Raw genomic sequence first — 24,220 nt, 5'->3', positions numbered from 1 at the left:
CAATGTACATTGCCACAGAGCCACAGTAATACGTCAGCAGCCCCCCCGCCCCCCATCCGCTCCCTCCCCAGCTCCCAGCACCTCCTGCCCACCAGCAGCCTCGTTGATCAGAGCCTCCCCCACTTCCCACACCTCCTGATCAGCTGTTTCGTGGCATGCAGCAGGCTCTGGGGGGGAGTGAGGGCACGGCATGCTCAGGGGAGGGTGTGGGAAGGGGGGGGAGTGGGGGCAGGGCCTGTGGCAGAGCCAGGGGTTGAGCAGTGAGCACCCCCCCGGCACATTGGAAAGTTGGTGCCTGTAGCTCCAGCCCTGGAGTCGGTACCTATACAAAGAGCCACATATTAACTTCTGAAGAGCCTCAAATGGCTCTGGAGCCACAGATTGGCCACCCCTGCCCTAAACCCTCCACTCTATTCCCTGTTCCTCCCACTTATATCCTCCCAGTAACTGCCAATTATACCACTAGCCTGGTAATTACCACCCAGGGGTTCCCATCCACCCAACAGAAAGTGGTTAACTGATTCCAGCTGAGTCTGCAGACTGCTCCATGCTGCAGCAATCTCAGGGATGAGAATGCTACAACTAGTCCTCTGTCAGGGTGCTACCATAATAGAAACATCAAATACTGTTGGAGGACCAGCAGTTGTACCTAAGGCTGTCTAGTCATCCACTCAAGTCACACTCAGTCGTTTCTGCTACCAAAGTAAACAGAAGTATAAGTGAAAGTAGTCAGAGAATGGCCAGGTAGCTTTCGCTTTGTGCTTTTTCTTTGCCAAATTGGCAATAGATTCATGCCATTTGGAGATCATTTGTCAATGATCTCTTAGTAAGAAAGCTCCAGACTTTATCATCTGTGTGGTACTGTGGGATGTGTTCACAGAGAACTCCTTTTGAGTTTTAGCCTCTCACCTTGAAGTGACATCACTCATGCCATTAGCATCGATAGCAGCATTTTCAAGATGCTATTGACCATCTCTGTATTTGCTTTTCAAAATGCCTGTCTTCCTACACTTTCCCAACTGACCAGCTGCACTGGAAGGCACTGAGGGCTAGATATAGCAGAAATGAGATTTAGGGCAAATTCAGCACCATCCTCTGTAGCCAGCCAGGGCTTCTTTGAAGTGGAACTGGGATGGTTCTATGAATGAAGAGGAATTGGATGAGGGTGGGCTGTGCAGCTCCTCCCATTCCCCTTTGAAAGAGCCTCATGCAGGCATTTGCAGAGGCACCTGGGGGCAATTCCCCTCCCTGCAAATGTCCAGCCCGATTACTTGGGCTAGGCCGTGGCTGACTTCAATAGAACTGCTTGTAGGAGTAAGTTTTGCAGGATCTGTTCATTAAGGCTTATTCACAGCGTGTATAGCTGCTTAGCTGAATCGGGGACTTAATATAAACCATAAAGGCTGCTTTGAAGCCCGTGGGCTAAGTCTCCCCTGGACTGCCAATTTTACACCAGTGTAACTTCACTGACCTCGGTGACTGAAACAGGAATAAAAGAAGACTGATATAAATGGAGAAATAGACTCTTTGTATTCTATTGTCTAAATACTGTTTGTGTCACACTAAACACAGAGCAGACAGAAATAGCTTCTGTCATGGCAGCATGTACATAGGGACTTACTTAGGGTAGGTCTACCCTGCCATCAGTGGTGTGACTGCAGCATTTGTGAACATACCCGAGCTAACTCTGATCGAGGAAGCTTGAACAACAAGAGCACTGAAGATGCAGCAACAGAGGTTAGCCACTCAGGTACATACCCTGGACGGGCTTGTGGCGCTGTGGCTTTGCAGCTATTATTATTGGAACTAGCTAGCTCAATATGTCCACACACGCTGCCGTCACACCTCTGACTGCAGGGTAGACCTACCCTATGTTTGATGAGTTTGCACTTCCCCCATTGGCTGCATCTATTTAACGTGAAGTCTACCCAGATGCTTCAAGGCAGACTTCTGAGTACCACCTCTATTAGCTACCACCCCATGGTCCTTTTGTACAAAGCCTTTAAAATTGGGAAATGGATTTCTTTCACATTCTGTGATTAATCACTCCCTGGCTGACACCTTTCAACAAGCAGCACATGTTTACAGCCACGTTTTAGAGACCAGAAAATAGATTAGAATGGGAAACCCGACAGATGCTGCTGAGGAGTTAATGGAATAAGCTCTACTACAAGGGAAGTGACATGCTCCTTTTTTAATAGGAGATGAAATTGTTGTCTTGTATGGGCCTATGAGGTAATTGACCCATTGTAGCATGATTTAGATGTATTCCTAATTACTTACTGTTCACCTCATCCATGCTCCTTAGGCCTTGTCTACACGGGGAAGATGAGTGGCATAGCACAAAGCTGCTAATTATTCCAAAATAAAAATTGCTTATTCCAGAATAGAGAGAGTGTCCACATGGGGAAGCTATCCCAGAAAAGCTAAAATAGGACCAGCATTGCTATGCTGGTCACTTTCCCCATGTAGACAAGCCCCAAGTAACAAAGTTACCCAGACATTCAAGTGAGTGAAGTGTCAGTGAATGAAATACAGGAGGAGATTTTCAAAGTGGAAGGGTACTGGGACACCTAACAGTCCCTTGTGCCTTTGACAGTCATTCTCTACACAGAAGTGTAGATTCTTATTTACGTCCAGGATGCCATTTTCCCCTGGCCTTCCATTTAACACCTTTCAGCATCTTCACAGCCTCAAGGCTTGAAGTTTTCTTGGGAGTAAAATGCAAACACTTCTATGGCCTGGTCCACACTAACCCCCCACTTTGAACTAAGATACGCAACTTCCGCTACGTGAATAACATAGCTGAAGTTGAAGTACCTTAGTTCGAACTTACCGCGGGTCCACACGTGGCAGGCAGGCTCCCCCGTCGACTCTGCATACTCCTCTCGCGGAGCAGGAGTACCGGCGTCGACGGCGAGCACTTCTGGGATCGATGCGGGATCGATTTATCACATAAATCGAACCCAGAAGATCGATTGCTTACCGCCGGACCCAGAGGCAAGTATAGACGTACCCTATACCTCAAGTGTGTGCCATGCTTTATTAGCACAGCATTCCCACCTGGACAGTCTCCACATGCTACAGCCAGATGGGGTTAGACTTGCGCAAGTACTTTAGCATAGATCAGAGCCTTGCCGTGGAATTATCATCAAAAATCACTGATTGTGCCCCAGAAAGTGCCATTGGGGTGTTGCATATTTTATGTAATTCGATATTCCTTAGACATTTATTGCAGCACAGAGAGATTAGGGGAAAACAATGCATAGTGATTTGTTTCATCCATCCTTTACCACTGTTTCCTTCCACAAGAGCTAAATGAGGACCCCCTACCTTATTTATTCCTTTCACTGGAGCACAAAAAGCAGATGGCAACTGAGGTAGTTTTCTTGATACCCTTAAAGCAGTATTGTGGTTGTGTTGACAGGGAGATGATTATACTTCTTGACAGAGTCCTATGAGTAGCAAGGGATAGTTGTGATAGTGACTCATTTTTAAAAAGAAGTATAACCCTGGAATTTAGGACAGATGTCTGGTATGTTGATGTGTGGCCATTTTCTTGGCCAGGTATTAAGGACAATCTGAACTTCAGTTTAATGCTCATTCTTTGTCAGACTATTCTATGAAACAGAATCTCCCAGAATGTCTTATCCCCTGCAAAGAGGCCAAGAGCTATTATTCTAACCTTCCATCAACCACTTGCTCCATTACTGAAGCATAATTACATTACAATACCTTGGGCCAGATCCTCAGTTGGTGTTAGACAATGTAGCTATTTGCTTCAATGCTGATTTTCTTTTTTACCAGCCGACAACCTGCCCCCTTGAACATAAGAATAGCAAACCATTCAATTCCAACCCATCTTCAATAATAAAAACCTTACTGTGTATGCACAAAAATAAACCAAGGGGGGAGCAGGCAGTTGATATTTACTTAAGAGCTGAAATGAAAGACAAGCAATATGGTGGGTTGGTGATATTAGAGCATGACGTTTACATCCAGACAGCCACACTGAAGCAGAAACATTGCCGATGTTAAAAAGCTCCTTGACCTCACCAGCTGAATGCCAGACTCATCCTCCCAACAGCCCTGCAGCACCTAACTTTAAGATGAAGACCTGACACATTATGAAACTTACCAGTTGATACAATTACTGACAACCAACCCACTCATTTTGGTAGAATGCAATTTATCATCCATCATGAAGCTGGAGGCATTTGTGCCTCACTAGCATCTCTTGATGCCTGTTCAGGCTGGAATTAAAGTTATGGAAGAGGAGGAGGAGGAGTAAAAACACAAAACAACCCCCCCCCCTTCCCTCACAGTTCAAGAACATTCCAAACATTTGAAAAATCAGCCACCTTTATAGCCTGCTAAACAAAGAGAATGTTGAGAAAACCTGAATATTTCAAAATATGGAAATTTTCAAGCTTGTAGACAATGTGACCAGCTCTGGCTACTGTATATCTTTTGTCTCATCAGCTCTCCATCAGAGCTTTCCACTCCCCTCCCCCCCCCCCAATCTCTTAATTGGAGCTTTATTCCATTAGTTTTTCATATTTACTTGATGCCCAGCTGAGAGCAATAAAACTGCAACCCATGAAGATTCCACATTTGCTGCTGCCGATTAGCAATTGTATTTCTTCCAAGATTTAGTAGCAGCCATTTACTGAATTCCACTATATTGCTGAAAATTAAGTTGTTTAAAACATTCCATTTAAGAAGCCATCTTAAAAGTGTTTTAACATCTATTGTTAGATATAGGTGTAAATACAGATCCTGCGAGGTTTCAATAAAGTGTTCTTTGCTATTTTATTTATGACAGGCAAAACAATCATAACAAAAATATGCTGCAACAAATAGTGTCACTAAATCAAACTGTGAAATATATTCCTGTTGTACATTTTAACCAGCCAACAAACTCCAGGCAAAAAACTCATTACCCTACTGATTGCTTTAATGTCCTTGTCTGGTAGAGAGACGGACTGTTCATTTAAAAAGAAGGAGGACATTTGAATGGTATATTTCAGCATTCAAATAACCCAATTGGTATAATGCAATATCAAAATGTTTTAAAAGACTTTGCAAGGCAGGATATATAGAATGCATTATTAAATGTCATGGGAAAACAAGGGAACCATTGCAAATTAGACTTAGACTCAGAGGCCTCGCTGCTGAAGCGGCACATGGGAACATTAGGGCTAGCCAGAGACCATATGCTCCACTAAAGCAATGGCGTTATAAATCTTGGCCCGTGATGTCAATCAGTTGATATCGCAATCCGTGAGAAACAAATACAAACAGCTTCCTTTGCTCACTAGACAATTTGAGACAAATCCAGTCCTCCTTACTTACACAAGTAGCGCCATTGACTTCAAATACATTAAGTCCTGCTAAAGTCAACAGGACTATTCATGAGTAAGGCAAGCAGGATTTGGCCCCTATATGATATGCTTCGTAGATTAAAGAGCCTGTATTACACAACACACACACAAAATATCCTCAAGATATTTGTTATGCCACCGTGCAGGGGCTACAGTTCTATCTAATGTGGACACAGACAAAGGCAGGTGAGCAGGGGGAAGGAGGCGCCTTATTCCCCACACTGTGCAGTATGCAATGGAAAGGTATGTGAATAATCTGTTTTTTAAACAAGTTGACATCTCCATGCATCTTCAGCTCACACTACAAGTGTGTTAACATAGTAAAATAATTGTTGTCTCCATTAGAGAGATTTGGGGGAAATGGAGGCACAGACACTGGAAAGAGTAAGTAATAGAACTGGGATTAGAATGCAAATTTTCCTGGATTCTGGTGCTGTGCTGAGGCCACTAGCCCCAACCCTCTCCTCTCTACAGTTGATTATTCCATTTGTACCGCACCTAGCACAATGATGTCCTGATCCATGACTGAAGATCCTAGGCACTACCACAATACAAATAATTATTACAGTGTCACTTGGGGCCATGGTATTGGTTTGCCTCTATCCCACTACACACTGTACACACATTGTAAGACTGTTCCTTCCCTGAAGATCTTCCAATCCAAATGGACAGGGGAAAGTCGTATTCTGGCCATTTGACAAACTGGGAATTGAGGTGCAGAGAAATTAAGTGGCTCACCTAAGGTGACACAGGAAGTCTGTAGCATAGGTGGGAACTGAACTCAGATCTCAGAGTCCCACAAGGCTGTTCTTCCTGAGGAAAAACAGATGGCTCTAGACTGTTCAAAGATCAAGTACCAATAAATGCGGATATATTTTAGGACACAATGCAAACTCACATACTATGCTTCTTGAATTTCATTGCAACTCAGCATTTGAGGACTCTAAAATATTTTCATACACAAGAGGTCTGAATAGGCTATGGATTTATGTTTTTTGTTGCTATGGCAATTTGTATTGTCACAGATTTAATAACCTCATCAAAAGCAGGCATTCAAGAGCAATGTGGCACCTCTACATAATTTAACACCAAGCCATTCATAGCTTGTGGTACCATTTGAAACACTGCACAAGGAAATTAAAAACAAATAGAAATAAATCACCGCAATACTAAAAGTAATAAATATTTGAGCTGGGAAGGTGAACAGTGAGTGGAAAGAAAAGTTATTTCTAATAGAATGGTGAAAACCACAGACATGATCATGCTCCCATTGAAATCAACAGCAGAATTCCCACTATCAGCAGCAGACTGGTCAGAGCCAATGGTTATTGCAAAGAACAAGCTTACCCATGTGTCTAATTTATTAGGCCCCTGAAAGATAATGTGTACACATTACAGCAAGTAATTAGTGTAGGCTAAAATTACACTACAATAAAAAAGTGCATGTGACAAATTCCTCATGGGTGTAACTCCACTATTGCCAGTGGAGGGTAGAAATCTGGCCCAAGACACTACCAAATGACTGACCATTTGTTAGGTGAGGGAATATCTTTTATTGGACCAACTTCAGATGGCGGAAGGGGCAAACTTTTGAGTTCTACAGAGCTCTTCCTCAGATCTGGGCACATTTGCATGTTTGAATATCATTTACAGGAAGAAATTAGGTTTCTAGTTTATTTGTTCCTGTTTTAACTGTATTATATTTTAATAGATTTTACTGAATGCCCCTTGTGTGCCTTGGAAAGGAGGGCTTTAATAAGAGCCAAGGAAAATATAATTGTTCATGGTAGACCAAGTTACAGTCTCAGATACCTATTTACAACTCTCATTCTAGTGAGTTGTATGTGTTGATGGAGGCATCAAGAGATCTTTGCCCTGTAGGGCTAGGTCCTCAGCTGGTGTAGACAGGCATTACTCCATTGACTTCAGTTGAGCAACACCAATTCATACCTGCTAAAGATCCAGCCCAGTGTTTAATTTATGGACCCCATGTGTAACTTGAATTCATGTCAAGCTGTGACAGATCCACCCATTCCTCATCACACTGAAAGGGCTTGAGCCAAAGCCCATTCGAATCAGCAGTTCTCTTTTCCACCGTCTTCAGTATGGTTTGGAAGAGGCCCCAGGTCTTTCTAAACTGCACATTAGAAATACAGAAGACTTCTAAATGTATTGTAATTCTGTTTATGGGTCAATTGTGGAACAGAATACAATAAGCCTTGAGAGGCTGAGTACCCAAAAATCCCACTGGGGTCAATGGAGTAGAAAGGGTACTCTACAGCTTTCAGGGTTTGACCTACTATATATTACATCGTGAGATTGTCATAAGTAACCCTGAGCATCTTTTTCTACTAAAAACACACCAATGACATCTCTCTGGTAATTATAGTAAATACATCAAACTGCAACAAATCTGGAACAAATTCTTTTTTTTTTTCTTCCTTCTCTGAAAAAGGAAATTCCTGCAGCAAGGACTCCATTAAAACAGCATGAGCAGTCTGAAAGGCACACAAAAGCAAAACATTCCGTTAAGGATTAAGCCAATAACACACTATTGGGTGTCACGTTAGCTTTAGTTTGGTGCTTGCTATTGTGTATCAAGGATTTAATCCTGAATTTACTTGCCTGCAGTCAAGTCAGATTATTTTTATGTTAATAAAGTAGCTTTAGTTATGCAAGTATTATGGGTCCAACTCAGACCTGTTGACAGCGAAATTCAGGGTGAATCTACATTGAGCTGGGAGGTATGATTCCCAGCGTGCCTAGCTGTACCTGTGCTAACTCGAGCAGTAAAGTCTGGGCAGTGGCTCAAGCTAGCTATGCAAATACGTATGGGTCCGAACCCATATGGACCCTGTTGTTACACACTTGGGTGGCTAGCCCAAGCCCCCACCTGTGTTACCCCAGCAACACTGCTATTTAAGCATGATCGCTTGAGCAGAGCTGGCATAGGTACATCTTTGCATGCTGGAACTCACACCGCCCCCGCTCAAATATAGATGTACTTTCAATAGTATTCTGGATTTACACTGGAGTAAAGAGATGAGACGTGCCATATACAGGCCATCCATTGGCACTGCTATAATACTAGTTGCCAATGCAGATTAAGGGTTCAATCCTGCTGCAGTTGAAGTCAATTGCAAGACTCATGACCTTCAAGGGGAGCAGGATTGGAACCATAATTAGACAGCACTCCGTTCTGGGTTTGCCACAAGCCCTCAGCACGGGGCAGTGCATAGCCACCCATATCTCTGTGTAACTACTAAACTTACCTCCTGTTCAGCCATCTGAATCATCTTTTGCAGTGTCTCTGCTGCTCCTCTCAGTCTGTGTCCTAGTAGTGTCCTGTCTGGCCTTCCCAAATGACACCGGCAGCCATTTTACCTATGGCATAGCTTCAGTCTCACTACAAACAGTAGAGATAACAGACATCTTTACTAGGGGCAGCCTCACTTCCACATGCAGTTAGACTTACGGGAAATGGCAGCCATCTTGCTGGCTTTAGCCCCATTGACAGCAATGGGAGATAGAAATCATTTTGAAGAAGCAGAAGTGTGTGAGTGTGCAGGCTCTTGTGTTTACATGGGACAGGTTAAAACTAAGACAGCCCTAAAGTAACTAGACTCAGCATAAAGTTGCAAGAGTTGCAAACCCTGGGCCCAAGCAGAGAAACTGATAAAGTCCACTCTTGACATGACCTTGCAGTTTGTTTCCTGGTGGGTTAGCATAGCTAGACTGAGTGCCCAGAATAGTGATGCAGGTGAGAGCACATTAGGTAACAGATCCACATCTACCCCGGCAGAGGGATCAGATGCAGCTCAGCTCCCGCTGCTGGTGTCTGAACAAAACAGATTTTCTTTATCCCTGGGCAGGAAGCAGACCTCATCCCATCATGCTGTAATCTCTCTCTGAGTTACTTGCTGAAATGGGGCCCTTGTCCACCACCAGAGAGGAACCCCACACCTGTATTAATTTGAATGGAATACAGGAGTCAAACATGTTAACATAACCTAGTCACTGTCCAACATTAACCAGTTGGAAACAAGGTCTGGTGTTTGGTACACAGAGACCTCAGCCTGCTTAGTACCATGGCAAACATTGTTAAACATACTTTTAAACTTCTGTGAAGGATAAAGAAAAGAAGGAAAAAACAGTTATAACATTTGAAATGTAAGGTATTAAGTAAGGGTCTCACTTTAACAACACCCCTAGCTCCCTCTCCCTTTCACTGGAAAGAGCTTTTAGAAAGAAAACCCATTTGTCCGATAGTCTTAGATGGTGGTAACTGTCCTTCTGGATAAAAAAGAAGTTAACTGAGATTGGCTGTAGCTGTTCAAGTCAATCCCATTTCATCCCAGGTCACCACCTCTCCTGGCTCCGGAGGAGTCCCAATGTCAACTGGGTCCCTCTCTTGGCCCATTCTGGTCAGGACATCTATCAGGATTAGGATGAAGGCCTGGTGTCCCCAGAGATGGTGTGGGAGGTGGCCCCATGATGGTGAAGCTTGCTTCAGTAGCCTCTATCTGGTCTCATGATGGTGAAGTTTGCTTCAGTAGCCTCTAGTTGTTCTCTAGGGGGAAGGGTAGCTCAGTGGTTTGAGCATTGGCCTGCTAAACCCAGGGTTGTTAGTTCAATCCTTGAGGGGGCCATTTAGGGAGCTGGGGCAAAAATCTGTCTGGGGATTGGTCCTGCTTTGAGTAGGGGGTTGGACTAGATGACCTCCTGAGGTCCCTTCCAACCCTGATATTCTATGATTCTTATTTACACACACTCTCTCTCATTAAGGACCCAAAAAGGAGTGATGGGTGGAATAATTTAGTCCATGAATTAGGCCTAATATCAGACACACTAATTTTGGGTCCTTAATTTCCACACCCACATTTTCCTGCTTACCAAGCATGATCTCACACTCGTTCAATGTATCAGTAGTCTTTTGTTTGACCTCATTCAGTTTTTCTTCTGGTTTTCTTGCACCTGTTCATAACATTCATTTACTGAAAACAATTTGACTTATTTTGCATGGTTAATTCTCATCCAACCATCACAGTAGCTCCATTACAGTCCTATCAGTCTAAAGATTCAGTAAGTCCAAGAATTTAGGATCAGGCCCATCCATTAAAAATACTTATCTAGGCCTTGATTTCTTTAGACAGCCTCAGAAATTCCCCAGGTAAATATTTTAATCTCAAATTAGATTTTCATGTTCTGCTAGTGCACTGCTCTGAATTTTGATTGAATGTCACTCAAAGTTAAGGAGGATGCAACTGCGAGATATTGCAACTGCATTCAATAGCTTTGGGGACCATATTATATTAAGTGTATGAATAGTTCATATACCACTCTGGGTGCCAGGGACTGTAGGCAACTCCCATGGGAGGGTTACCACAGCTCCTCCAGGAACTTAAAACAGTGTATAAAGTGCATCACTCAGTTTGTAAACACCTCCAGAGGGGTACTACTCCCTAGGGGGATTTTCATACATTGGCTTTCCAGAGACTCACAGGGGAGCCTCAACCCCTTGTGGAGGGATTGGAAAAGCTCACTAGGCCCCCAGGAGATTGATGGGTAACTGCTGGGATGTTTAAATCGGTTTATGTTTTCCTTTGTAGTGCTTTCACCTTAAGAATAAACTTGCTTGCTTAGAAGAAGCTGTGTGGTAACTTGTAACTGCAGGCAATGCACTGTTCATAGCCCTCAAATAGAAAGCAACACACAGGCACTGGCTGTTAGGTAGACTAGCTTGCTGGAGATATCACAGTGTAGCCTTAAATGCTCCAGTCAGGAGTGGGGCATAGGCCCTACCCAGAGGTAAGTGATGCTGGAGACCTGATTGTGTACTCCTGAAGTGTACCTTCCAGGGGAGGGAGGAAGACAGGTGCAGCTACCCTTAGAAAGGTGTCTAAATATTTTCCAATATAGGCAACTTTACAAGAAGATTTGTAGAGTATAGTGCAACCTGATAAGTAATTGCACTTATTAGATAAACTGAAACAGAAGGCTAAGGCCAGAAGGGAACATTGTGATCATCTTGTCTGACTTCCTGTATAATATGGGCCTTGGAATTTCATGTAGGAATTCCTGCATCAAGACCAATCACTTCTTGTTGAACTACAGCATATCTATTAGAAAGATGTTCCATCTCGCTTTATAGATGCCAAGTTATTAAGAATTCATAACATCTTTTGGAAAGTTGTTCCAAGGATTAATTACCCTCACAGTTCAGTGTCTGTCTTAAGGCTGCCCCAAAGTTCTTGCCAAACATATACCAGATTGTTGCCGCATCTGCACAAGTACAAGCAGGAAGGAGAAGTTGCAATGAATGTTTTTCCCCTCAACCCAGCCTCTCAGATGCAGGCGGAATGCAAATACAGGGAGTAGCTCAAGTACCGTGCTACAGCAGGTCTGTAGTTTATTTGCTTCTATAGATGAAAAGTACCATGTACTTCAGGTGCCAGGCAGTGTTATTCTGGGAACTTGGATACAATGGCAAAAAGTATGGCATTAATGGCTACAGAGATAGCAAGTGAAGGACACCATTTACAGAGGGAAGAGGAAGAAGAAAAGGCTCAAAATCAGGTGCAACTTGCAGAGATTACCACATTCCATTTGTGTGTTCAGTACCGTCTATGCAAAGAGAAGCAGGACCTCTGGCTATGAATTGTACAAGATATTTGTTGGAATCAAGAGGAACTTGTGGGTCATCTAGTCCATCCCCCTGCACTAGCACAGCAGCATCTTTGGCACCGATCTTTTAAGTGTTTTATCTGTTCTTGTGCCCAACGGCTCTCCTTGCAAGCTATTACATTGTTTAGCTGACCTTGAAGTAGGAAGCTTTCCTACTAAAGTAACATGTTTTTCTAGTAGTGTTCATACTACAATCCTTGTACATCAGTAACGCCTACCTATACCTTCGTAGTTCCCAGGTATTAGAGTCACCAATCTCCCTTATCAATTTGCTATTAAGATCTAGAATCTCTTTTCAGTGTTAGGAACCATTAAGGAAGACAAAAATCCTGTCTAATCCTCTCTACAGTGAATACTCTTCTTAGCAAAGTGTGCAGTTGCACAGGTAGGATATAATAAGGTTGACTCCACCTTCATTAAGGCGCCTGGAGAGTTTTAGTAGCTATAATGTGGAACATTATGGTGGGAAAGCAAGTTTTAGCATTCATTAGAATAATCAGTTTAATTCCTCTTTAAACACTGGATTTCTTTGCTCCATCTCACAGTTAAAGTGTGAGAAAGGCATCTGAGGAGGCTGCTCGCTCAGTCTACCTGGAGATGAGATGGCAGCTCAGTGAAAGCTGTTTGTGGACTCAAACCGCAGTCTACTTAAGTACAAAACTTGGGACCAAGTTCTGGCTGCCCCAATTCAGCAAGGTATGTAGGCAGGGGAGTATAGGGCTCGTCAAAAATTTCCCAGCAAAACAGCTTGTTAGAAAATGGATTTTAGACAAAATGAAAAAAAAATTAAGCTTTGTAAAACAAAAAACAAAACAAAAAAAAACCCCTCCCACCTCCCGAACATCTGTTCTGGAAATACCACCACCATGCCTCATGCCTGCATTTTGTTCTGTGGACCACATTTCTCATGCCAGACTACATCTCCCATGGTGCACCAGAGCCAGAGATTCACATGATGTAACTCAGTGAATCAACAAGAGAGAAGACTACAGTGCATCATGGAACTCAGCTCAGAGAGAAGGGAACATAAGACCCCTGAACTACAACTCCCATGAGGCACCATGACAGGATTTCCAAATCCAAGTTTTTAATCACTTAGTGGAGAGAGTTTGATTTCACTGAAAATTTGAAGTTTTCCCAGCCAACTCCAGTGAGTGGTTCCGTTGGACTTTGTTTGCATTTAGGTTTAGGCATATGCTTGCTGAAATCAGGGACATAACTGCCTTCATCGGTATTTTGGTTAGGCCTACAAGCACACACCAGAAAACAAGAAAGCAGATGGAGTCTACGGCAGAAGTCTTCCGGTCAGATTCCAGCTACTCGAACAGAGGCAGCCGCCACAAGAAAGGACACCTGACAGCCACCACGTACGCTGAGGATTACATGGCATACACCTCCTGACTAGGGCGGGACAAGAATCTGACATTAATGAAGTCTTTGGCTAAGATTTCAAATTCTGGCCGAGAGACAATCTGTGAACCTAGTGACAGCAATTCAGCTTCCAGCAGCAATAATCTGCACTCAGACTTGTGCAGCAGGAACTACTGACTGTCAGAAGCTAGGTGCCTAATACTGCTTTAAGAACCATTTGAGCAAGTGACAATCAGAATCATCCCATCATCATATTTGCCACACCCTGAGATCCAGTCAATGCTTGGAATAAAAGCCTTCTCTTCTCTCTCCATGCCTGGACTCTGATATAACAAATGACATCTCTAGTAATAATAATAAAGGGGACTTAGACGTTCTTGGGTTTTGTGGCCAGCCTATGCTCTCGATTTCTTGCAAGGAAGTCACAATAGCCTTCAAGTTCACTTAATCCTTATCCCCTCTCTTGGCTTAATTTCTCAAGTTGCTGAGCACCCCGATTTTGCTGCTTTCATTTGGGGCTGCAAGCACTCCATATCTCTGGAAGTCAGGCCATGAATTTCAACTACCCTTAAACTGTGATTTCAGCAGCTTCTTTGGCTACCTGCAATATCTTAATATTTTCAGTTCCTTGTTTCTGATATCGAACTAGTTTATGAAGCCCATGTCTTGCCATTACCATGCTTTTTAGAGAGTTTGCCCTTCGGTTCCCGCATTCCCCGCCCCCCCCCCATCTTGCTCAGTTCTGAAAAATAAAAATAAAAGGGAGCATGGCCGATTACAGATCTTCAACCAGTTTGATTTTAAAAGTGATTTGTATTATATTATCGCCCTTTTTCTTTAAGGCCATAGGATTCTGCTCCAATCTATCTCACTTTCTGCTTCAAGTGAAAATGACGAGCTTACAATATATGTGAGAGACACCTGCTTGCCTGGCAGAGCGTGTGTGAATCCGACACCATAGATATGGAAGCATCCTGGTATGAAAAAGCAAAAAAGACACGCTATCATTACCTGCACCACACTGATCTGTGCCAGAGCTAGTTTTATTTTATTTTTAAAGCCAAAACATTTGAGACTTTGAGATCAGTTTATAAGAGTAACAGGGCACTGCATTTCTTATACAGCACCTTTCATCCAAGGATTTCTAAATACCTTGCACTCCTTCGTTAATGTTGAGCCAAACAGACTCATGCTAACCCAAGGACATTAGGCATTCCCTCACTCCTCTCTGCTTGCTTCTATATTGAAGAACTGGGGATGGGAGGAAGCAGTGTTTGGCCACTCCATCCTCTCCCAACATACTGGCTCAGCTATGCTGGCCAGCATACAGGGGGAAATAAACTATGTCAGGTAAAGGGCTGGTGCAGATAACTTCCTCCTGGAGAAAGTAAATAAGGAAGTGTTATTTACTCCTTCTCATAACACAAGAGCTAGGAGGGCATCAAATGAAATTAATATGTAGCAGGTTTAAAACAAACAAAAGGAAGTATTTTTTCACAACACACAGTCAGCCTGTGGAACTCCTTGCCAGAGGATGATGTGAAGGCCAAGACTATAACAGGGTTCAAAAAAGAACTAGATAAATTCATGGAGGATAGGTCCATCAATGGCTATTAGTCAAGATGGGCAGGGATGGTGTCCCTAGCCTCTGTTTGCCAGAAGCTGGGAATGGGTGACAGGGAATGGATCATTTGATGATTACCGTTCTTTTCATTCTGGGGCACCTGGCATTGGCCACTGTCGGAAGACAGGATACTGGGCTAAGTGAACCTTTGGTCTGACCCAGTATGGCCATTCTTATATTCTGCAGCCAAAGGGAGTCAGGGACTGAATTGTGACAGTCAATACTTTCTCTTCAGCTAAGTGCTACCTTACATAGAATCATAGAATATCAGAGTTGGAAGGGACCTCAAGAGGTCATCTAGTCCAACCCCCTGCTCAAAGCAGGACCAATTCCCAGCTAAATCATCCCAGCCAGGGCTTTGTCAAGCCGGGCCTTAAAAACCTCCAAGGAAGGAGACTCCACCACCTCCCTAGGTAACGCATTCCAGTGTTTCACCACCCTCCTAGTGAAATAGTTTTTCCTGATATCCAACCTGGACCTCCCCCACTGCAACTTGAGACCATTGCTCCTTGTTCCGTCAAGGCAGACTGTAAGGTTAAAATCTAATCCTAAATCAAGCAAGCCACACCTGCAATTGTAACACATTTGTTGTTTGTTTTTCCAAAAATAATCTACAGTCACATACACAAAGCCAGACATGTCTTCATAAAACGAAGTCCTGCATATAACTGTCCAATTATTTAAAAAGATATTCTTTGAAAGTTTTGCTTACAGACATGAAAGGGAAATTTGGCTTTCAGAACCTCATACTTCAGGGGAACAATGAACTCCTTTTTCAAAGCAGAACGTCAGTTTGCCGCAGAGGCTAACACAGTATATTATTCAATATTCTAAAAATGACTGCTGAGGCAGAATCACGGAGACTGAGCAAGTTTGGAGTTTCATTTTATCCATTCATTTTAATTTTTAATTAAATCTTGATAATTGCAGTATAGCATTATTTTTTCCTATCACAAATGTGCAGACAGCTAATTTTAGATGTCCCTTTTTGCCCTTTTCCCTCCTCTCAGTTGGTTGAAAAGGAAGAAGATTCTCCTCTGCACTGCCCCACTAGAGATGGTAGAACTTAGTTAACAGCTCTGCCATTCTTCCCAGGGTCTGTAGCTTTGTCTAGCTTTGCAGCTTATGAGAAAAATGACAGTCTTCAAAATACATTGGATCTTTTCGATGCCATATCAGCACCACACACATGTACAGAAATGCTGCCAGGGATAATAACTGCTGATGAACGTAAAAGATAGCGTACGACGTAGCAAACAAAATGCAACTTGCCCATTTACAGTACTGCCACCTTTAATTAAAGGATCCCAACATAAGCATCTCAACATCTCTGCAATACAGGTAAATATCCCACGAAGGATGAAGCATAAACTGAAGCACAGAGAATTGACTTTCGCAGTGTCACTAAATGACTCAATGGCAGAGACAGGAATAAAAACGAGGAGACAGATTCTCAGCTGCCGGACATCATTCCATTGAAGACGAAGAAGTTTATACTAGCGGAGGATCTGGTCCCTGGAATTCAGTCTCTGGCTACATTCACCGCAAAGTGCTCTAACGCCCCAACTCTGCAAAAGCTTATGCACATGGTTAGCTGCAGCTATGTGAAAGGTCCCAGCATGGGGGCCTTCATTTTGAAACTTAGGTTTGCAGAAGTTAATCATGAAAGATTAAGTGTAACCTAAGTTAATGCAAAGTAAAAAAAAAAGTTAAGCTTCTCAAAGTATACACCGGCAGCCTCGGGGTCTGAACAAGTGTGTTTTTTAGGGTTTCAAGATTTTCCCTTTCAACCCACATTTCTTTTTTTCCTTCCCCCCTCCTAATTGTTTAAGTGCTGGCCACCACTTCCCGCAGCTCCCATTGGCTGGGAACAGCGAACCACGGCCACTGAGAGCTGTGGGGGGCCGTGCCTGCGGACGGTCAATGTTAACAAAATGTCTTGCAGCCCGCCAGTGGATTACCCTGATGGCCACGTGCTGAAGGTTGCCGACCGCTGCTGTAATATGTTCCAGAGATAGGAAGACAGGCCCAGACTAGCTCTTTAGAGACAAAGACACACTGGCACCCCCAGACAAGTATCAACAAAGTCAAGTGGGCTATCACTTAGTTAAGCGACCATTCTCTGGCAGTGGGAAGGAGTGAACAAGACATTTACAGTTCATCACAAGGAGAGTGTCGTCAGATGTTTGGCTGCATGCGTGTGTTCTCTCTGCGTGCTGCACTGGCTCTGGCCAGACAGCCTGTACAGCAGACTCCGATCGAACTGCCCAATAAGACCACAAGACTTGGTTTAGTAGCAAAGGCGCCCGACCAGGTTTATTGTCGACGAAGCACGGTATTAGCACCTGACAGACTCTATGAGGATACTAAGACATACGTGCTCATGACAATGGACGCAGCTCAGTCAGTGGTGGGACTTTCCCCTGCTCCCTAGGCTGGCCAAAGACACTCCCTCTGAGATACATCTTTATACACCAATACAAAAAAAATTACACATTGCACCTAATGTATTAGGGCGCCACTCTCTGGCGTACATTAGGGTGCCACCCATTGCCTTCTACATGTTGGACTGATCAAAACATCTCTATCCATCATGCTGTCATCCTGACCTTATCTTTAAGCTAGGTCAGTGTGTTCCTGTTATTTTTGGGGGATGTTGTAGTATCAAGGTGTTCTGGTACCACCTTTCTGGAATGTGTTTGCAAATATATTCTTGTGCCTAGCTCTACTTAGAAATGTGTGTTTCTGCAACATCAGCCCTATTCTTGCCAGATTCTGTGAGCAGGGCCTGCCTCTTGCTCACAACTTAAAACTTTGCTGATATAAAGCAAAGTTGACTACTTTACCCAGGCCTCAGGCCTCATACCAGGCCTCTAATACAAGGCCTTATGTTTCAGGCCCTCTTCTTACTACAGACAGTTCAAACCTTACATCCACATAGGGTTGCCAACTTTCTAATCACTCAAAACCAAATATCCTTGCCCCGAGGCCCCATGCTCTCACTCCATCCCCCCTCCCTCCATTGCTCACTCTCCCTCACCCTCACTCACTTTCACCAGGCTTGGACAGGGTGTTGGGGTGTGGGAAAAGGCTCTGGCTGAGGGTGAGGGCTCTGGGGTGGGGCCAGAAATGAGGGGTTCAGGGTGTGGGCTCAAGCCAGATGGCACTTACCTCAGGCAGCTCCCAGTCAGCAGCACAGCAGGGCTAAGGCAGGTTCCCTCACGGCCCTGGCTCCGCGTAGCTCCTGAAAGCGGCCAGTATGTCCGGCTCCTAGGCGAAGGGGTTAAGGGGCTCTGCATGCTGCCTGCAGGCACCACCCACACAAATCCCATTGGCCGCGATTCCCAGCCAATGGAAGCTGCAGAGCCAGTGCTCTGGGTTGGGGCAGCGTGCAGAGTCTCCCTGGCCACCCCTGCGCCTAGGCGCTGGACATGCTGGCCACTTTTGAAAGCCACACAGAGCCAGGGCAGGCAAGGAGCCTGACTTACCCCCTGCTGCACTGCTGACTGGACTTTTAGTGGCCCGGTCAGCAGTGCTGACCGGAGTCACCAGGGTCCCTTTTCAGCTGGACATTCCAGTCAAAAACTGGATGCCTGGAAACCTTACGGCTACAAGATGCTGTTTGTCACCATGACTTAGCAAGGTTGCCTTCATCTCTAACCAGGACATCAACAACTCTTAAAGAATGGAATGGGGGGGGGGGAAGAGAAGGACAGGGGGGTCTTGGCTGAGAGGTTTTTCAGACATTACAGACTCCTGTAGCTTATGGTGAGAGAAACCCTTTTGCTTTTAAGTTCACTCAGCCTGTTAAATTAGGCACCTAAACCGATAGAATGCAAGCTATTCTTTAACCAATCCTGATTTTTATGCCTCATTATTTGTAGTCACTTAAAATCTCTTCTTTCTGTAGTTAATAAACCTCTTTTATTGTTTTTTCTAAACCAGTGTGTTTTGACTGAAATGTTTGGGAACCTCCACTTAAGATAACAGGGTCTGGGCATATCATTTTCCTTTGATGAAATGACAGACTTTCTATGAGCTTGCATTGTCCAGGAGAGGGCTGGGTAGTACAAGATGCACATTTCTGGGGGACATGGCTGGGCCTAAAAGAATCTGCTGGGTTCTTCGGCAGTGTAATTCATGAGTGACTAGCTCAGGGAGGGCCAACCTGTGGCTCTGGAGCCATATGCGGCTCTTCAGAAGTTAATATGCGGCTCCTTGTATAGGCACCGACTCCAGGGCTGGAGCTACAGGCACCAACTTTCTAGTGTGCCGGGGGGGTGCTCACTGCTCAACCCCTGGCTCTGCCACAGGTCCTGCCCCTACTGCACCCCTTTCCGCCCCCTCCGAGTGTGCCATACCCTCGCTCCTCCCGCTCCCCCCGCCCAAACCTCCTGCATGCCACAAAACTGCTGATTGGGAGGTGCGGGGAGGAAGGGAGGGATGAAGGGGGAGGCGCTGATCGGGGGGCTGCCAGTGGGAGGCACTGGGAGCGGGGGGAGGGAGCTGATGTGGGGGCTGCTGACATATTACTGTGGCTCTTTGGCAATGGACATTGGTAAATTCTGGCTCCTGCTCAGGTTGGCCACCCCTGGACTAGCTAGTAGCACTCCCAGCTACACAGTATTGAGTAAGTCACATGCTGGAGGTTGTGTTTTAACTGGCCAGAAGTGGCTGTTCACCACAGTGTAAAAGGCATCCCAGTTTGTTCAAGTGAGGAAACAGTTCTTCATCAGTCCAGATTGTAGGCTGGGTAATGTCACACCCATTGTAAATGTTTTGGGGATGTTAACACATTTCAGTTTTGACCTTTTACCTTTTAAAATGCAGCATTTCAAACCAAGAAGCAGAACTTTTCATTTAAAAAAAATGCTAGAACATCCTGTTTTAACAATTGCAAGATATTTAAAGACAGGAGATTCACTCAAAACAACCCTTTCCTGGGTACAGTTTTGGTTTGAACAGATTGACCAATAAAAAGACATTCCACCAAAAAATAAAAACAAAAAACCACCACACCCACAACACACATGGACAGTCCTAGTTATCAGCGCAACTTGACTTCCTTTTCTTTAAGGATCATGAGAATACGGGTTCTGATCAGTTAGTCTTTCCTGTGAAGTACATGGTTCTGGCACTGCCTAGCTGTACTAATTTGTTTCAGTCAATTGGTATATTGCAGTTTAATGCAACCCCCATAAGGAAACTTCATACACTGTTATAGTACTTTATACTATCAAGTTATCAACCCTATGGTGCAAGCCTGTGGCCTCCTGCCTAGTTCAGTGCTAAGTAGGCACAGACAGCCAATGTGCTGGGGATGGAAGAACCTCAGGAGTTTCATGTTTGCAACCCTCCTATACTATTTTAGACTTTGCAACTTTAAGTACAAAAACCTTGATGCCTGTCATTTAAACCCTGCCCCAGGCATCTCTAGAGGAAGATTTCATTTTAAAATGAGATTTCTGAGCTCCAAGGAAGTCTGTGCTAGACATGAGGGATATAAGTACCCCCCCAAAAAGCTACACTGGAAGAAACAGATGATGGTACATAGGATATAATGGGCCAGATCCTCTGCTGGTATAAATCAGCATAGCAACATTGAATTCACTGGAGCTACAGTTTTTGCCAGGTGAGAATCTAATACACCATGTATATATTTGTTAGTGATATTTTCCCTGTCCCCACTCCCTTTTCCATAGTCACGACCCCTCTGCGCTGTTTTTCCACTAGATCTTTTCCATGGATCGCTGATCCCTTTTAGAACAGTCTTCCCCAGACAGCAACCGCCATTATGTAATTTAACCCACACGGTTTGAGTGGGTTCAAAATAAGGCAAAGGAAATTCTCTTCAGATGGCATGCACTTTATGAGTCAAGGAAAAGCAGTCCTACAAAAACAATCCAAAGGCAGTAACAGCTTCTCATGTCAGCAACTTATCACAGTAGATTTGGTAAGAACAGCAAATATCTACTAAAACAAACCAAAAAAACCCCACATCTTTCGTGAAATGAATACAACTGAAATTATTCCCTTTTATCATCATCTGACATCTAACCAATTAGCAGCAAAAAGATTGCCATGGTTGATAAGTTAGGTCCCATGACCTCCTTAAAATTAAAAAGGAATAAAAAGAATGCAAGCAGGAGTGCTGATTTTGTCTGTGGCCCCTTGGGAATCTAACACCACCACCACCCTCTATAATAACTAAAGTGTTTTCTCTAGAGCTGGTCGAAAATTCTGCTGAAGTTGTTTTGATAGAGAACTGATGCATCGCTGAAAGAAATCAAAAACTGAAAGCTTCAATTAGAGAAATCTTGAAACATTTTGGTTTTACATGTTTGATCAAAACTAAATGTTTTGATGTTCCCTAATCAAAGTATTTTGTTTTGGCTTGGCTCAACATTAACTTCAGATCCACTGCACTGCCTTGTGCCCCCATTCTTTTCTACGGGGTCCTTCTCACATCACAATGGGAGAGCAGAAGGGGAGACCCTGATGTCCATGGGCGATATAATCTGACCAGGGCTCTATTATACCAGAGCACTCTGAACAGTTACACCCCCATATAAACAATAAAGCATCCCATAGCTATCACAGAAATTAAGTTGCCTGTACCTTGTGGATATAAAAGGAGAGGAGAATTTCCTGCAATTACATGGCATACAGGGATGGAGGAGGCAGGGAGAACCGATAGGGTTAACACTCTAGAGCAGTGGTGCAGATAGGGCTGTGATTGGTAATGCTATTTGCAAGGAAATTCTCTTCTGATGCCATTGGGTCATGTACATTTAGAGCTGCATTTGTGAGACATTTGTTACAGCAAACACCAGGAGAACCAAAGTGTGCTTGCTTTGTGCTGGGACATCCCGCCCAGGAGAAATAATCAGAAGGTTTTTGTTTGCTTTATACAGACTTGGTGGAAGGAGGTACGGAGGGTCAAGTTAACCGAACTATGAGCTTCAGGGCCAAGTGACAGATAGGACAGAGTGCTACCTGGTGTTGAAACCAGAGTTATAAATTGTACCTTTCTATTTAAATGATTAAATTAAGGGTAATTGTTGCAGTTTGGGTCTATTTTCTGAAGTGCAGCAACTTTGCTTACCCGTGGAAGTCGGCAGAATTCTAAATGGAAATAAGATGCAAATTTCTACCAGTAACAGTGACTAGCCATTGGAACAGATTACCAAGGGATGCGGTAAATTATCACTTGGAGTATTTAAAATCAAGACCAAGTTGGTTTCTAAAAGACATGCTCTGATTCAACCACCAGTAGCTGGGCTAGATATCGGAATCACGGGCTGAGTTCTAAGGCCTGTGTAGCACAGGTGGTAAGAACTGCCCCTTCTGGGCAAATCTAAGAAATCTTTCAATGCTCTGGATTGTAGAAAAATGCATTTTGCAGTCTCTCTGACCCCTCCCTCCCTCCCAAACCTACCATATTCACATCGAAATAAGTTATCAAGGAAACCATTGCAAAAGTAACACTGGCCCTGTTAAGTATCAGTCTTGAAAAGAAAAGGGAAAAAAAGAAACATGTAGGCGTTGTAATTAGGCCACTGAAGTGGTTTCATACCAACATGAGCTAAAATATGTGCTGTGTTGCAGTAAAAGTTAATCTTTGCACTGACACCTGACTTGCTGGAATGTCTGTAGAACAAAAATTAAAAAGACGGAATGCTATAATGCAATCCTAATTGTTGGGATAAGCCTTAATACAAGAAGGGGTCAGGGAGGCATGGTGCTTAATTGATTTTTCTTGCAGAAAATAAAGGCGGCATGCAAAGAACGAAGTACTATGATATCAGTGGGAACAGTCATTAAAAGCTTATTAGTGGGATAGGTCCAGGCAGTAAGACATAAAAACAGAACATTAAAGGAAATAAAGTTTGCCACCATGAGTACAGTCTGTTTTTATTTTCCTCACTGAAGTTTCTTCTGCACTTTAATATGATTAGAATAATTACCATACTGTAAGGGGGAAACTTAAGAGCCTATTCAACAGGCCAAGATAGGAGTTTAATGACAGCAATGAAGAGCAACATCTCAAAAGTTATATAGTCCAGGAGTCCAACTGAACTCTAGAGAAGTTCAGATCTGGAGCTGAACTTGGCAGCCCAGGCCCATCTGTACTGGGATTTTCAAAGTAGCTCAAACAATTGATGCCTAATTACTCATTTAATTGGAGCTGGAGTTAGGCATCCAAATCCCCTAGGCTTTGAAAAAAAACCCATTAATGGGCAATATTGTGCCTTCCCCTGCATAATCATACAAAAGATGGGAGAGGGCACAAGAAGTCTTCCTCCTCCCTTGTGATTGGCCCCACTGTAGGAGCGCAGTCTTAATCTTGGCCAATTGTATACCAGGGACACATGAGAGGAAGTAGGGGACTCTTGAGCTTGCAGTAGAAGAGCAATATGACTGGTCCTTCCACACCAGCCAATGGGCACACTGCACCCTGTTAAAACTTTAATGGGGCCTGCTGCTGTACACTCCCTAGAAATCCCAAAAAGATCTCTGCCTCCAAGGCTATCAGAGGACACTTTCTACCAGTGCTGTGCTCCACTCCAGTTTTTTAAAGAATAAGACTTAGGTACTGTAGGTTCCTCTGAATCAGACCAGACACTTACTGACTCGTCTTTGGTCTAGAAACAGAAGTGAAAATTCCACAGGAGCCATCTTATCTGTGAGATCACCAGGTCTTCCTGATCTCTGAGTAGACTGGCCCAAAGCCAAAGCTGCAGAAGACAGTATAAACAATTGCCTCTGGGACCTCTGCCACTTGCTGGATCCTGCTGCTCAGTAGATTTGAATTCTTTCGCTAGCCTTCTTCCCTCCCCCTGCAAGCACAGGCTGGTCACACACCAAGCCTCTTTGGGGCATAATTGGCCCCAGCTGGTCCCCTTCCTACCTCATTCATGACCTGAATTAACCTCTTCCCTGCTCTCCAAGTGCATCGGGTTTCTACGCCCACCCACAAGACTTTAGGGAACAAAATTTGCAGCCCAATCCTGCCCCCATTGACTTCAGAAGTAAACTGGAAACAAATGCACCCAGGCTATTAAAGGTAGAACAACAAATATTTGGTGACAGCAGAGTTTGGTCAATGCTGAGCTCTTTCGAAAATCCCACCCTAAATATTTGGCTTATGATCCAA

Source organism: Malaclemys terrapin, chromosome 16 (genome assembly GCF_027887155.1).
Source record: "Malaclemys terrapin pileata isolate rMalTer1 chromosome 16, rMalTer1.hap1, whole genome shotgun sequence".
Taxonomy (NCBI): Eukaryota; Metazoa; Chordata; order Testudines; family Emydidae; genus Malaclemys; species Malaclemys terrapin.
The sequence above is the reverse complement of the archived record's forward strand: the minus strand, read 5'-3'. Positions refer to the sequence as shown.